This window comes from Pinus tabuliformis, chromosome X (assembly GCF_031772625.1).
Source record: "Pinus tabuliformis cultivar Carrire ecotype Pingquan chromosome X, CPIR1, whole genome shotgun sequence".
In the NCBI taxonomy this organism is placed as follows: Eukaryota; Viridiplantae; Streptophyta; class Pinopsida; order Pinales; family Pinaceae; genus Pinus; species Pinus tabuliformis.
In genome coordinates, this window is record NC_142308.1 from 227,901,341 (window position 1) to 227,916,737 (window position 15,397).

Genomic DNA, 15,397 nt, shown 5'->3' on the forward strand with positions numbered 1-15,397 from the left:
TTTGTGCAAGGTAGCATATTATCTCTAACTTCCCCAAGAGTCATAGATAGTAGGTTCTATGTTAAACAACATATTATCCATGATTCAGTTCTCACCTTCATAATTCTTCTAAGTTACATATAGTAGTTTCTGTGTAAGGCAGAATACTATTTTTAACTTCTTCAAGCTTTCTTCATTTATCATTCATATTCAACTAATCAAATGGAATTCTAATATTCCCTTGTCACCTAAGTATTGAGAGTAAAAACACAAGTCTCCAGGGCCTTCATTCGAGAACACAACATATATCTAAGTGACAAACAATAAAGTGACAACAAACAATAATCATTAATGTCTTAAGCACAATTTCTCCACAGCCAGGAAATTGGTTTCTTAAGGTACAACATTAGTTGGTGCCGCTGCCGAGGAGAGAAGACAAGAAAACTTTTCCCTAGGTTTCTCATGTTTTCCTCTGGTTTTGTAGTGAGGAGGAAATATTTGGCTCTTTTGAATCAAAGAAATAACTCTGCCCTCAAGAAGACCCCATACAAGATCAGACACTTCACAACAGAAGGTTCAAGCTCTTTCAGATCTTGAAAGTCTAGTTTCTAGGAGGGTTGGAAGGTCTAAGATTCCAATCACACCAATTCCTATATTGTCTGCATCAGGAAACAATTCAGCTGAACATTCATCTGATAAAGAGTCATCTTTTTCATCATCTTCATTTCAAGAACCTAACTGTCAATAGAAATCTTTCGAATTTGTTACTTTTCATTTATCTGCTATAATCATTCAACCTCAACGAATAGCCACATTACCACCTCTACACATTCCATTTACCTCTCAGTCAGGTTCAACATATCTATTGGTAATCAAAGTTCAATTAACATGGCAGCACCTGCATTCTTAGTGAATAGGTATGCACCTATTCAACTACCACAACCGTTCAATCAAACGCCACAGGATTACCTTAAAACTCTTCCTCGTTTTTCATGGGAAGATGAACAGACAACAGAGAATCATGTAGTAGTATTTTGTAATTTTGCAAAAAGCCTAATGTTGAACATTTAGATGTTATTCTGAGACTTTTTGTTTAGTCCTTGGATGGAGAAGCAAGGATGTGGTTCAAAGGACTTCCCTATAATACTATTCCTTCTTGGGAAGAAATGGAACATTTATTTATTCAGAGATGGGGAGAAAAAAGAGACCATGCGTATTCATCAACAGAGTTTAATGCCATAAAGAAGAAGTATGATGAAACTGTAGCCGAATTTGTTAGAAGATTTAACAAATTGTACAATAGTCTCCCAGTGGAGATTAAGCCTCCTCCTGCTGGTGCAAAAATAACTTTTGCAGGGGCTTTTGCAGGGGCTTTATGCATTAGAGATAGAAGCAAGTCTGGTGGCTGTAAGAAAAGCACTAGAAACACAGCCTATCCAAGACAAGGGAAAGGCAAAGATGGAATCCTCTCAAAGTCAAGCATTGGAGGATATGTGTAATGTAATTAAAACTTTGTCAAATAAGGTAGATAAATTAGAGTTTGAAAATAAGCATTTTCAGAAGCAAACACAGTATAATAAGAGCTTTAATCCCCAATACAGAAGAAAACCTTTGCAAATCTTACAAAGGGAAAGAAAAGATCAAGATCAAATTCAAGCACCATTATATATAGAGGCAGATCCTGTTGAAAAACAAGAGCATCCTAGGGATCAAATTTGTACATTATATGCAGTGGATGAGGATGAACTTGGTATCAAAGAATAAGAGTATGAATATGATGAAACATATCGTATTCATGATAAAATTGATAAATATTGGAAGCAATTCTCTAATTTTATGCAGGCTTAACTACATAAGAAATATGACTTGAGATCGAGGAAGAGGTCAAGAAATCAAGAAAATGAAAGTGAGCAGCAAGTTTCAACTTCCTCACCAAAGGCGACTCCATAAGAATCTCAGTTTGCAAAACAAGTGAATAAAGGAAAGCAACAGCAAAATGCAAATGACAAGAAACAGATACTTCAAGGTGAGCCTTCTCAAGATCAAACTGGAAAAATTCCTTTGGAGAGACTTGTTTCAATTCCTCAAGTAATCCTAGTCATGAAAAAAGGTGAAGATGAGAATGAAAGGACTGCTAAACAGGGTCATTTGTTTAGTCTTACTAAGGAGTTGGAAAAGGTAAGAATTCAGGTTCCTCTTACAGAATTTGCATACCTATTTATGAAAAGGAGATTACTGAGTTTATTAATTTAAAAGAAAATGAGAGTATAATTGACATTGTAAATCTACAGGAAGATAAACCATTAGTGGTTTCTAGTCCACACATTGAGGAAGTGGATTCTTCAATACCTCCTTTATATTTTCTTATTGGTTCATGATTTCCTCCTACATAATTGTATGTTTGATTTGGGAGCTTCACATAATTTTATGCCTTTATTAGTGATGAAGCAACTAAATATACAAGTTACCAAACCCTATAGGGACTTGTATTCTTTTGATCTGAATAAAGTCAAGTGCCTGGGGGTTATTAAGGATCTGGCAGTGTCACTAGCCCAAATTCCTGCTAGAAGCTTGGTCATGGATGTCGTAGTACAAGATATCCCTCCTAGATTTGGAATGCTTTTATCTAGGTCTTGGGGGGCTAAATTGGGTGGTGTTTTGAAACTGGATTTACATATGTTGTTATACCGATTTTTGATGGGGAAGAGAGGAGATTGTATAGAGATACTAGCTTTGTAAAAAAAATTACAATAAATGGAGCAATTAATTCACCTGTATATAGCTAGGAGAAGGATGACTTTACTTGTTCCACACTACATGATAATGCAGATCTGGTTGAAGATAATGAGAAGAAGATTACTTCAACCAATGTAATTACAGAGCTACAAACTGAAGGAGTGTGGAAATGCTTCTTTGATGGAGCTTATTCCAAGGAAGGAACAGGTGATGGTTTTCTTCTAGTTGCACCTGGAGATAATATGTTCTCTTGCTCCTTTAAATTAGAGTTCGAGGCAACAAACAATGTGGCGGAATATGAGTCCTTGATTATTGCTCTACAAACAGCTAAACAGATGGGAGCTAAGTCAATTTTTTCTTTTGGGGATTCAGAGTCGATTATCAATCAAATAAAAAATCATTTTGAAACAAAGAACCCTAGGCTTAAGGTATACAGAAATGAGGTATGGGATTTGATTGAGAACTTTTTTGAAGCTTTTAACATTCAATTTATTCCAAGAAATGAGAATAGATTAGAAGATTCATTGGTTGTGGCTACGAGTACTTTCAAGTCTCCTATTAATCCAATACTAAGATATGAGGTAGGGATGAGACACAGACCCTCTGTTCCTGATAATGTTAAAAATTGGTAAGCTTTTGAAGATGATCAACAGATTAAAGAATTGTTTACTATAGTTGAGGAGTTTCAAGGCATAGAAATTGATCAGGATAAAGAAGAAACAACAGAAGTTGCAAAAATTAGTTGTCTAAAAGATTTAATATCTAATCCAAATATTTTTCAATTGAAGGATAATATTTTTCCAAAGGGACTTGTTCCTCTTAAAAGGAAGGTTTCACAGGATGAACACATTTAGGATCACAACATTGGAACTCGGGAGAAACTCGGAATGAATTGTTTTTTGAAGATTCATTGTCAAAATGGTTCTAGATTAAGCACTCAAATGCTAACCTGGTACCATTAGAAGATTTACTTCACCTGATGGAGATCAATCATGTACATATGTACGAACTTGTAAATAAATAAGCTCATCTGTTGAGCATTTGGTTTCCAGTTTCCGTTCTTCAGTTTAATAATTAGTTGATGAATAAGGGTGACTTTCCCAGTTGGAAACTAGTTTACACAAGTGTCACACTTCAAGATTGTCAGGTTTCACTTGTCAAATTTTAGGTTTTCATAGTTTTGGACTCCATGGCCAACTAAGGCTACTGATCTACGATTCTCAATATTTTTATATCAAAGCGCAAGCATCTTATCACTGTAGATATTGGTGTGGGTTCGTTGTACAAATTTTCACACAGTTAAGCTTGGTGAAGCTATATATGACTCCATGCCCAATGAATAAGGCACTAATCTACGATTCTTAGTGCTTCTGTGGCAAAAGCATTATCCCTAGGTGGAGCCAGATGTTGTAACATGTATTTTTTTTGTTGCCTTTAATATTCATGTTTTATTCAAAAATCACTTGAAAATATCTTTAAAAGATAAGTCAAGAGCGAGATGTAATAAATTGCATATCAGAATCAAAACACAAAACAAACAAGTGTAAAAGAATTGGCCCATGTGATCAATTTAAATCATATTATAAATGGTTTATGGAGCCATAACCAAAATATATATATGTGTGTGTGTGTGTGTGTGTGTGTTAAGCGATGCGGTTAATTGCAATCGCAAAGATGCAGCAGGCAGTTATACTATTACCACAAGAATCACCAATCACTGATTGCGATAAAGGCGTATCTTGAAAACTATGCAAAGGCTTTGGAAAAAGCAAAAAAAGGTATGGTTATACATTTTTATTTGTATTTCTATTATAAAGGATTATAATAGAAATAAGCATTGAATAGGCCAGACCCGAAGCATATATATATTATGTTTTAAAGTTTTGGTGGGCCCGCAGTATAACAGAGTGCCTTATATATATAGGTTGGGTTCCGCCGATTGCGATATGTGATAGGCCAGACCCGATGTTACATATGTATTATGTTTAATTCTTCCGACGCATCCATCCTATCATGGATTGTAAACGTTTATATTAATATAACAATTGAAAGCGTCGATTGCAATAAGCGATGGTAAAGCCAGACCTGAAACATATATATATATATATTATATTGTAAAGTACGGGTGGGTTTGCCACACCGCAGCGCTATAGATGTTGGTTCCGCCGATAGCGATTGCGATGGCCAGACCCGAAAGCATATATATTGTGCTTTATAATTCTGGTGGGTCTGTAAAGCATCGAATGCATATGTGATTAGTTCATTTGCCGATTGCGATATGCGATGGGATTTCGGACCCGATATTGTTATATATCATGTTTTATAACTTTGGTGGGTCCGCAGTCATGTAGTTTCTAAAGGATTGGGTTAATACACCACTGCAAAGGGCCAATTGAAATTTGCGATGGGAGGTCAATGGAGCGCTGAAAAGGAGGAACCGGTGGGTTTATGCAATAGATTTAATTCTTCTTGGGTTCCATGTTAAACCAAAGGTTTGCGTTAATTTTGTTGTATAAAGGGAAAATCAGTATTAGAGCCGAATCTGAAGAAGAAGGCAATTGGTGCAGTTTCCTTTGTATTTTGGCCAATCAAAATGCCTGATACATACATGAGCCCAGATTTACGCATAGCTAACACAGTTTATCATAACTAAAATGGATTAATAATTATTTAGGCATGTACTGAGGAACTCGACAGTGGATTAACAGAGCAAGCCAGCAGTTATCATCCTCTTCTAAATTCAGTTATGTTCCTGTTATTTCATGTTCTTTGAGGTGTCTTTTACCCTCTGTAAAATCCTGTAATAGTTTTTAATTCAGATAGTTAGGGAAACAATTTAGTAGTTTGACAATTTCAAAGATCAACAATTGTTTCACAAATGTATAAAAGGAGGCAAAATTTACAAAGAAGAGGTTGGAATTTTGGAGAACCCGAAGACAAGGCCATTGTATTCATGATATAATTGTTGTTTAATGAAGAATCAGAAGTTTCCATGCATTTGTTGGGCATGATTTTGTGACTTCTCTGTTATGTGCCATCTTATGTTTTCTTCCTTCAAGTATGGTAATGAAGTTGCAGGTCTTTATTTGCTTAGGTAGAGAAAGTTAAAGTTCCTTAAAAGAGCGCTCCTATACTTGAAATTTTCACCTTTCTTTCTAAGTTATAAATAGTAGTTTCTGTGCAAGGCAGCATATTATCTTTAACTTCCCCAAGAGTCATAGATAGTAGGTTCTATGTTAAACAACATATTGTCCATGATTCAGTTCTCACCTTCATAATTCTTCTAAGTTACAGATAGTAGTTTCTGTGTAAGGCAGCATACTATTTTTAACTTCTTTAAGCTTCCTTCATTTATCATTCATATTCAACTAATCAAATGGCGTTTTGATATTTCCTTGTCACCTAAGTATTGAGAGTAAGAAACCAAGTCTCTGGGTCCTTTAGTCAAGAACACAACATATATCTAAGTGACATACAATAAAGCAAAAAAAACAATAATCATTAATGTCTTAAGCAAAATTTCTCCACAGTCAGGAAATTGGTTTCTTAAGGTACAACACATCCATTGATCATTAGCACAGTGATATAAACTATGATGGAAATGATGAGTTGAATTTGAATAACATCTACTTTAAGTCATAACACTACTTTGATCACTAGACTAATTCCAAGTTACATAAATCAAATATGAAGAAGGACAAACAACATTCATCTATTTCCAGGAAATGATAAACACAATATTTTTGGACTAAGATTGTGAATCCATCTAACAATTATCCCACAAGAGAGCTGATGTAGAAGCTTGCAATCACAAGTTTTATAGCTTAACCTATACTAAAATGAAAGAAAGCTATGAAATGCTTAGAACCAAGATCAAAACACGAGTACAAAAGAGGGACTGAAGCCTCTAGGTTGGGCCTAAACCCCAGGGTCTAAGTCCTCTGAAACTACCTTAGATGCATCTTAATAACCAAATTCTCCTTATCAGAAAGCATATGTCTCATACATCACATAAAAGTTCAAAATGACAATTTCAAGCTCTCAAATCAATAGCTACACCTAGTTGAATCATAACTTCAAATCCTAATGAGATTTTCATATTGTTTATTTATACAAAAGGTTTGCTAATAGCATATCCCTTGAAAATAGGAGTGATTTCCTCCTTGATATCAGAAATAGTGGATCTAGTCCCTATTGAGCTACACTTGCACTAGGAGTTACTTGGATGTCAATTAATTCAAACTGGTGGGAGAGGATGTTGTGATCCCAAGCCAAGCTAGCGAGTTATGGAGGTGGAAAAGCCCCCTAGATTCTCTCTTGGTTGCCTCCATCAAGCCCATGTGTAGTAAATTCCTAAAAAATTCTTCATTTTCCTGTAGTTAAACCAAATTAGGCTTAATACAATGAAAAACACTTTTTACTCTTCTTACTAAGGACAATATAACCAAAAATGGGAATTAATTTGAGAAAAGGATAGTTTTAAGGTTAAACGATGGAATAATGATCTTTCATATATACCTATTAATGGGACTCATCATCATTGACCTACTGAAGGTGTTGCTCATCCTCTAAGAAACTCATTAATCCCTGTGAAGCTCATTCATGGCTTTGGTGGTCTCTCTGACATCCCAAGGCACCTTAGATGGTGTGCCTTCTAGTGGGTAAAAACCTACATTTGTCTCTATCTCATTCCATTCCTTCTTCTCTTCTTCTTGGTTGCTTCTTTCTTGTAAGTCTAGCAACAAGAGTGGATTGAGTTTGAGTCATATCTAGTTAATATTCATCCTTTGCATGACTCTCTTATATAATGATGGTTTCTCCAATGCATTCCTTAGCATGTGATATTCTCTGACTTGTAGACTATGGGGTAAGGCATGCCATCTTCTCTGGCAAGCTTGCAAATTTTTTGTTCCCAACATTCTAAAGGTGTCTTCAAAGTGTAGGATTTCTTGCTTCTAGGTCTTAATGTATTTTTGTTCCAAATCATCATCAAAGCAGATGAGTTTATTATAGCTAATGACATCCTTAGGGCTCACTAGCTCTGCTGTAATATACAAGGGTTCCTTCTCCTCTTTCTTCATTACCTTTGTCACCTCCTCATCCCTTGTCTCTTCATGAATCAACCAAGATACTAAAGACATGATATGTATGTCTCCCAATATTGAATTGGGATCCTAGAAATTCATATCTCTCAAGATGAATCTGTGCATGTAGAATTCAACTAATTTTTCCCTGTCTTCCATACTAGTTGGTTTGAAAAACTCAATAAACTGCTTGTAGTCTTGAAAAGGCAGGAACCCATATTGTGCTAGAGTCTTTATTTGGTACTACAACCATTGTTCTATGAGGAAGATAGAATAAGATTTTGAAGGATGGATGGATTATAGGGCTTCCATAGAGATACTTTCCATGGTGACAAGTTGTGTTTATTTCTCATGCGACCTCTCTCCCACCCTTTTTTTTTTCCTGTAGTTGCTCATTCATAATAGAATCGCTTAGTCTCAAATAATTGAATTATTTTCCAATTTCAATGACTTTCTCCTCCATGAGGCCCACATCTTCCACCTTCTTGGATTTGGAAATTTGCATCCACCTGTGGGTTTTGCTTCTCTCTATCTCCAAATCACAGATGAGTGGGAGTGTAAATTTTTCGGGGATAATCATTCTACTTTCAATGAATTTGTAGTAGGACCCCAAGGTATCTTATGGATGAGGTTGCCTAAGCTCTTGGAAGTCATTTTAAATTGATTTTGAGGTGGATTAGTCTTCCTGTAGCTTGTTTTTTTTTATCCGGTAGCTTCCCTTATTCCTCTTGTAGCAAACCCTATCTCTCGTGTAGTTTCTATTTTTCTTGTTCAAGGGAAGTTTGTGTCTTTGGTTTATTTTAAGGTAAATGACCTAGTGGTGGGCCTACCCACAGATGCTACAGGTGATTTTGTTTTTATTTTATGAGAAGTGACCTCCTCAATATTTCCCTCAAAGGGTACTAATTCTTCCTTCTTACTTGGTGATTCATAAATAATGCTAGGGACCTTTGTGGGAGTTTGTGGTTTCCCCTACCTAATTCTAGTGCTCTTCCTAGTCTTGAAATATAGGGGACCCTATCTTGGTTTCTTCCTTTTGGTCTTGAAAAGTGTGCTCAATGAATTCAATGTTGTTGCTACTTCTTGTTTAGTATCCCCTAGAGATAGACTTGTTTGATGTGATTGTTTCTCTACTTCTTGGGCTTGAGAGGTCTCTTTAGGCATTACCCTCTATTCTACTTGTTTTCCCCCTCTTCTCCTTTAAGTTCTACTTCTCCTTCCTTTGTATTTGTTTCCTCTTTTTCAATATGTTTTTCTCTCATCTTATATTTTTTTTTCTGCCTCTTCCTCCTCTATTTTTTCTCCTTCTTCTTCCTCTGTTTTTCCTCCTTTTCCTCAAATGATAGAGTTTGGTGTTTCTCCAAGTGTGATGGCTTGAGTTTCTATGAAAGTATCCCTATCCATGTCCACAAATTTAGTCCATATGACAAGGATCCTTAAGTGGCTCAAAGCATCCATCACTATTAACTTGATAAGGCTGTGGTGAGCTAAGCGTTAGTGCTTTCCTTCCCTCACCTTTTGACGCATCTCAATGATTGATTGTAGGAGAAATTGAGGAAAACTAAGTCTTTGAGGGAGAGGAAATTATACCTTGAATATAAACTTATGGAGCAATTTGAAGTGGTAAGCATATACTACACTCAACTCCCTTCATAAGATATATATTTGAGAATATGGTAGGCCACCTCATCCCAGGGGTAATGTAGGATTTCTCTTCTAACTCCATTCTTATCCTCCACAAGATTATCATTCAAAATGAAGAAATTTTTCCTAATTGTGGCACTCACTACCTTGTCTTCTTTGCTCCATCAAATCCCTAGAGTTAAGGTGGTAACTCTGCTTATGGTTTTAGGATTGAGAGAGATTACCAACCCTCTAAAAATAGTGGTGGCACTATCTTTTCCTTGAGAATGCAATGCCATAGAAAATTCATGAGTGATATCATCATCATACCCCTTTAACAACTCAAAGAAACCCAACCATTGGTGTCTTCTGAAGATGTCCACTACAAAAGGTTTTCGGTGAATCCTCTTGGTGTCTAAGGGTTCTGTTTTGTTAAACCATACCCCCATTTGCTCTATTATCTCTTCTTGGTGTTACTTAGGTGTGCAATTCATAGTTTTTCAAAACAATCTTAGTGGGGAAACAATGTTAAATTTCTTGGGAGCAATGAGGGATGAGGATGCTAGAATTATTATCAAACAAATTATTTTTCTTGCTTCTAACCACAAAAATCTCTAGAAAGACCTCCTACCGCTTAACTGACTGCTACAGGATACCAATTTCAAGCAAACGTTTTATGCAATTGGATGTAAAAACAAAAAAGGTGGGTGTCACTTACTCTTTTTCAAACAACTCTAGATATGTATGATGGTTTTGAGACAATTTCGAGCCACTGTGGCTCCATTTTCACCCTTTAATTTTTCCTGTAGCATATTCTTGGACCTCATGTAGCATTTCGGACCTTCTTCTAGCTTCTTCCTGTAGCACTTGCCGATAGGGTTTGAAATGCCTTGGTGGCACCCTAGGTGGTCTGATACAATAGTTTTTCCTACCTCTAACTCTTTTTTGGAATGAAAATTACTGAAAAATAAGTCGAGCCTACTACATAATATTCTCTTTGGGATAAAATCTCTGAGCACTATGGTGACATGGAATCTACACGAGTTTCCTTTTTTGGACCGTTGTCCCCACTCTTTGTAGTCATTTCTCCTCTCCTTGCGATTATCAGCCCACTCTTCATAACATCACCTCACTTTGAGTTGACATCTCCATCTTGCATCGGTGACTAACACAAAATTAAGTTTCTATCTAAGGGTGGCCAGGTTCATCAATCAATATGGCAATGGGAGGTTGGTTCTGAATGATATGGTGAATGAGGTCACCTTTTTCATCTTGCTTCCCTCCTATAACAATATATAGAGTGCATATTGGGTAGGGGATTGTGTGATACAATTGATCCTCTTCCTCATATTCTAACCACAAGGGTAAGTCATGTTCAATAGAAGCATGAGCACGAGAATACAATACCAGTTGTTTTGATAAATCTCCATTCTTAATAGTCACATTCCCAACCCTACAACTAATGTAGGCATTAGTAGTGGTCAAACAAGGTATTCCTAAGGTAAGAGGATAGCCAATAAACTTGGTTTTGGATTGGAGAACCAGGAAATTAGTAGGATACACTGAAGATTCAATGGAGACCATAACATATTCAATAATTCCCTCAAGGGCTACTGTGAATCTATTTGCAAGCTGCAACACTATAGTGGTCTTCCTCAAATCCCCTTGGAGATTTAACTTTAGCATAGTTTCTTTAGTCATCACATTGATTGCATCCCCAAGATCCACCAAGGTATTAGGTACTATAATGCCATTAATGTGCACATCCACTACTGGGATTCCAGGGTCTAGGTATTTCAGGAAGATCACCCTCCCAAACATTAAATCATATAGTTTTCCTATTTTTGTACCAACAGTCGTCAATGTGGCGAATCCCTTCACATGCTTCATGTTCCTTCAGTTTGATCCATTGCTACATTTTTTACATGCATACATCTACACTTAGTCAAATATGCACTCATCCTTACGTTATCCTTTAGAACTGCCTATTTTCACACTCCCATGGACAAATTTGGGCTCCCACTACCCAAGACTCACAATCACTTGCATGCACTGCACAATATGGTAGCTTAATGCCTCTGCCTTGGCTTCTGGAATTGCGAAGAGTTTGTCTTGGGCTGGCTCCGACTGTGCATATGCAGTTCTAGGAGCGAGTTTCCGAGCTTGGTCAATGAGACTATGCAATGTGCGTTCTCTCCCAAACCCTGTCTTAGACTGAACTGCGCATTGCACAGTTCCAGTCATTAGGCTTCCACACTGACTGTCAGGACTGCATAGTGCATAGTTTCCACTATCAATTAATCACCCCTTGTCAATCAAAACTGCGTATTTCCTCTCATTAGATTTTCTGGCTGCTCCTTGATCATGCTATAAATTTATATTTGTAAGAGATAATGTTTTCTTGACATGACTGTCTATTCTATCCCAGAGGTACCACACTCGTGAAGTGCTTCTCTCCAGTAGTCACTATAACATGGCACCAAAGAGAGCTTCTTCAAGAGTGACCACTGAAAGAACCAGTTTACTTGCAAATACATGTATATGCCCAACTATTTACAGAAAACAAGCCAACACTAACATCATAGAAAAACCAGTATTAGTGGCAAAAGGTAGCAATTTGAAACAGGATCAAGGAAAGAGGAAATTGCTGACATAATAGAGGGATAAAAAAGTTGCAAAGAAAAAGTGTATTGAGTCTTCATGCAGGTAGCTTTGATAGTAGAAGAAAAAGGAAGCACAAGACACATATAACATAGTAGAGGAAGAGAAAAGAGCAGAGCTTGTAGGTAGAATAACTAAGATGGTAGCAAGAAGAATGAGGGTCAAAGGAAGAACAAGAGTTGAGAAGCAAAAATAACAAGAAGAACAAAGGTAAGGCGTAGTGAGAGAGCAACAACGCTAATATAGGTTGATGATCTAGAATAGCTAGTAGCTAAAGAAGAGAGTGAATATATTCATCTTCCCTCACCAAACCAAAGCACAAGAACCAAGTCTAGCTAGAGGTCGACAGGTAGATGGAACGTTTAATGCGTGAGGACAGCAGTGATGGCTTACATCTGAGCACATACAACAGGCAGAATTACATCGGTGGTCCAACCACACTAACCATAGGTTCCAATACCACATGCCTGAATGCCGCGGAGGAAAGAGTTTGCTTTCAGCAAGACAACATGAGCATTGTTGGGACATCATAACACAATACCAAGATTGGCATTAGTACATGACCGAGAAGCATCAAGTGGGTGTTGCCGAATTAGTCTTTCCCCAAAGATCAAAGTCATAGTGTTTTGTCTTATTATGCTGTCTCTAGCCTATTTTGTCTCACATGGGTACATGTGGAAAATGTATATTATTGTAAACATGTTATAAGTGAAATTCCAAGTGTCACTAGAGGAATGTGAACAATCACTATGTAATGTGAAGACTCATGAAGGTATTCCAAGAGTCAAAGGGGAATGTCAAGGGTCACTCCACCCTTTTCTATATATAGGACCTCATAAATCATAGTACAAGCTTTTGGGAGCCAAGATTTCGGCTAGGAATTACTTAGAGAAGGCTTGGAGAGTATTATGATGAGCCTTGTCCTCTCCATAGTGCAGAGTGAGTACATCTCTTTGGAGGAGCAAGTGGTGTTGACTGTAATGTTCCACTATTGGGGTTAGTGGCTACCAATGGTGTATGTATGCATGCAAATTTCACTTAATATATATAACAGAGCCAACATATTTTCATGCATATGTTTTTATTGTAGTTGGACTATTCTGGTTGCTTTAGCAATGTTTGTTATTTAACTTACGCATCTTTGTATGAGCTATTTTGTATACAATTGTATGAATCTTGTTGCAAATGTGTTGTTGGTTTAACTTGTCACTTTGGATTATGGACTATTCTACTTTCCATCTTGTGATGTCATTCAGCTTGCATGTTCCTTTTGAGTTGCGTACCATTACAAGATTCTAATGGACACACTTCCTTTCCCCTCTGTGTGATAGAACCCCCATGCATCTCACTTGACTCACTGCAAGGTTGCACACTTTCTTTCGATAAAGGTATCACACTTACCTATGTACAATATCATAGTCAAGGCATTGATTTACTACCCACTGTTGGGACTCCTACTCCAAATGGTTTGAGTTATAGTTAGGACTTCTTACAGGGGAGATCCCCTAATATGTCCGTCGATCTAGCACAATCAACAGGTTTGTAAAAACTTAGAAGTGAAAGTGCTATATGCAAAGTAGGTTGAATTCTACTCACGCCACCCTCAATTACGACATAATATTAGTTTTTTCAGAGACCTTTCCTCCTACTTTTCTATAATGAAAACTTGTTGATGAAAGCACAATTGAAAGTTGAATCTAACTAGGAAAGTAAAACTTCCATTTGTTCAACTTGTAGACGTTAACTATCATTTCATGAAAGGGAAAAGGGATAATATAATTGTAGAAGGAAACCTACTCTATCTTGCCTAATTCATAAAATTAGTAGCATAATTGCATGAATCATCTATCTACTTCACAGTTTCTTGAAAATAAAAAATCTAACTTGTATATCGCTTGTAATTAGAAAACTAATTCTACTATGTTTTGCAATGAGTAAAAGGAATGGTTGGAGTGATCTAGGATCTTCTCTTAATCATCAAATCACATCTTGGGTTCATTATTCATCATGAATGCATGAAGGTTGAAGTGGGGAGTAGATAACGTGAACGAAAGTGGTGTTATAGGCCTGCTACAGGGGGTTGGTACAGGAGGTCCTTTAATACGACAGAAGGACCCGTAATGCTATAGGAGGGGCTCCAAGGGTGTTTTTAGGGTGGGTACGATGTCTTGAGGGAATTCAGAGGTGGATGGAAGTTATAGAGAGTGAAGGTAGGTTGAGAAAAGCCTCTTATCCAAGCCCATGGCCTCTCAGAGGTTTGTCTTGCACTAGGATGAATACCCATGGTGTCCTAATTTTAATAGGCAGAGTAACTGTGGAAACATAGTTTTGGGAAATAATTAAGGGATCAAAAGAGAGGATGGAGGATTCCAAAATGGAGGTGAAAGAGGTTCCCTCCCATATAGATCAATACAACCCTACAACCAGCTACATGTATATGTCTTTTGATTATTAACACAGTGATATAAATTACGATGGAAATGAAGATTTTAATTTTAATAACGTCTGGTTATGCCATAAAACTACTCTAATCATTTAAATAACTTCCAATTTACTGACATCAAATATGAATAAAGAAAACTAACATTCATCTATTTCTAAGAAATCATAAATCTGTCTAACCATTCTCCCACAAGAGAGGTGATGTAGAAGCTTGTAATCACAAATTTTATAGTTTAACCTCTGCTGAAATGAAAAAAAGGATATGAAATTCTTGGAACCAAGAACAAAACACAAGTACAAAATAGGGACCAAAGCCTCTGGGTTGGGCCCAAACCCTAGGGTGTCAACCCTCTGAAACTAGCTCAGATGCAACTTAATAACCAACTTCTCATTATCAAAAAGTAAAAGTCTCATACATCACATAAAAGTTCAGAATGAAAATTTCAAGTTGTGAGCTCAATAGATACACCTAGCTGAACCAAAACTTAAAATCCTAATGAGATTTTCATCTTGTTTATTTATAAAAAAGGGTAGCTGATTGTAGCAATATGAATGATAATCTCTGAAATAATGGATCTAGTTCCTCTTGAGTTTTACTTGCACTGGGAGTTTTCAATGAATTTAGACTGGTGAGAGAGGATGTTGTGATCCCAAGGTGAGTTAGGCAGTTATGGAGGTGGACATACCCCCTAAATTATCTCCTAGTTTCCTCCATCAAGTCCCTACATAGTGAATGCCTAAAAAATGTTTCATTTTCCTGTAATTAAACCACATTAGGACACATACTATGTGAAGAAACCTTTTTCTCTATTTATTAATCATAATATAATAAAAAATGTGAATTAATGTGAGAAAAGGATAGTTTTAAGGTT